The following is a 2135-nucleotide window of genomic DNA, read 5'->3' as shown; positions in this document are numbered from 1 at the left end:
CAGATATCCGTCAGCCTTGCCTGTCTGTGATGTGGAGGATTCTAAGCCCCACCCTCTTCATTGACTTAATGCACTTCAGTGGTTGACTGAGACTCCGCCCCTCTCCTCCTGTCATTCGGCAGGTGTGCTCACCTGACACATTACTCTCGGTGTGTGCGTGCGGGGTGTGTGCGTGCATAAGCAGTGTTTTTGTGTGTGTGAACACCAGAGTCGGTAATGCAGCGGGATGGGACGTCTGTGACGCCTTAAAAAAAAGAAAGATTTAAAAAGAGAGAAATTTGTTGCCAGGCGCGGTCACCTCCTGCTGTGTACAGACCCCAGGTCAAAAGCAAGTTCCACACCAACCTCGCTGACAGATGCACTCACTCCCACTCCCGATCCGTCACTCACTAGCACTGTTGTTCCTGCAGCGCTCTGATTGGCTCAGAGGAATGTCCACCACCGTGTCCCGACAGGTGGTTCAGCGGGTCATTGGTCGCTCGGCGTCTCCTGATCCGTCTGTCCCCCTCTTTTCTGCTTTTTGTGAAGGACCGCGTCAGTCCTGTCACAGGCCTACAGGAAGCCCCGCCCCTCCCCGACGCCTGTACATACACAGTCTTCCCTGCTTACCTGTAAGAGTATTGGCTGATTTCAACTGATTTCAAACATGCGAAAGTTCCTGAGTGTCTCCAGCCTTTTCTACTGATGCTGTGGTTTGGGTTTCGTTTTTGTTTTGTTTGTGTTTATTTTATTTTATTTTTTTTGGTGGTGTTTTGGAGGGGGGGGGGGGGGGGGCGTTTTCTCCTCCCTCCAGACATGTGACTCTCAGGACTCTGCTGTTTGTGAAATCTCGCATGAGAAGCTTGCTAAGGTCACCGGGGCTCTGGGCTGCAGGACGATTGGCAGGACACGGGGCACTGGGAGAGAAGCTGCAGTTAGAAACCCTGCTCCTCATCCGTCTACCCAAACACAACCCCCCTCCCATTCTATTATGGCACGTTCCAGAACATGTATCCAGAGAAATTGGTTTACCAACACGCTAGCACACATTGTGGTGCGTATGTGGGTGTGTGTATGCATATGTGTGTTGAGGGAGAGAAAGGGTGTTAAATTTTAAGCGTGTTTATCTATTTAACATCACTGGGGTATACCACTCCTGTTTCTGATTGGTGGAATAATGAGTTGAGCGGTGTCTGTTGTTCTTGTGAAGCCATGCTGGCCTGATGTGATCGCTGCTCACGCTTTAGCTCTTAAAGGTGGATTCAGATACCCCTTGCGGTTTTACATCATCTTTGTTTTGGTTTTTGTTTTCTTTTTAAATTAATGGAATGGTGAACCTTGTAGCCTTGGTGACTGTCACCTAGAAACAGTCAGGTCTCACAATTATGGGATGTAACTATCAAGACTGCTTTAAATGTCTCAGTCCTTTAACTGTTTGGCGTGTGCGTGTGTGTGTGTGCGCGTACCTGCGTGCGTGTGTGTGTGTGTGGGGTGGGAAGGATGGCTAAAGTCACCTGTTTTCAGTATTGAGTCTTAACCTAAGGTGAACTGCATGGCTAATTGAGGACTCAGACTCCTGTGACGTCTTCAGTTCATCGCTTAATTTTGAAATCTAAATTCACTAGTGTGTGCTCCAGGTTTCTCAGACCAACAATGTCTTGAACTGTCCTCCTCTTTTGATCTGTGTGTTTGTGTGTGTGTATGGATGTGTGTGTGTGTGTGTGTGTGTGTATGGATGTGTGTGTGTGTGTGTATGGATGTGTGTGTGTGTGTTGGAGAGATATAGATGTGTCTGAGAGAAAGTTACAGCAAGCTGTTCTTCCTTTTATAAATAAATTTCAACAAATGCCACCTGAATGTTCCATATATATATATATATATATATATATAGATAGATATAGATATATATATATATATATATATATATATATATATAGATAGATATAGATATAAATATATATATATAGATATAAAAAAATATATATATATATATATATATATATATATATATATATATATATATATATATATATATATATATATAAATATAAATGTATGTATGTAAAATGTTTTGAAATGCTTTCATAAAAGTAGGAAGAAAAAGAAAATCAACTCCGATAATTGGATTGTCCATAGATATGACGTGTGAGTGTGCG

General features: G+C 43.3%; 1 protein-coding gene across 2 annotated transcripts in view; it reads left to right on the top strand.

Moving 5' to 3' along the window:
• Nucleotides 1-1830, top strand: part of scamp1 (secretory carrier membrane protein 1) — a 17439-nt gene extending 15609 nt beyond the window's left edge. For both annotated transcript variants that reach the window (XM_027029996.2, XM_027029995.2), the window contains one exon: nucleotides 1-1830. This exon is cut by the window's left edge and continues 234 nt beyond it. The gene's annotated coding sequence lies outside the window, so the exon portion shown is untranslated.
• The last annotated feature ends 305 nt before the right edge of the window (nucleotides 1831-2135 follow it).

This window comes from Electrophorus electricus, chromosome 22, assembly GCF_013358815.1.
Source record: "Electrophorus electricus isolate fEleEle1 chromosome 22, fEleEle1.pri, whole genome shotgun sequence".
NCBI lineage: Eukaryota > Metazoa > Chordata > Actinopteri > Gymnotiformes > Gymnotidae > Electrophorus > Electrophorus electricus.
The sequence above is the reverse complement of the archived record's forward strand: the minus strand, read 5'-3'. Positions and strand labels throughout refer to the sequence as shown.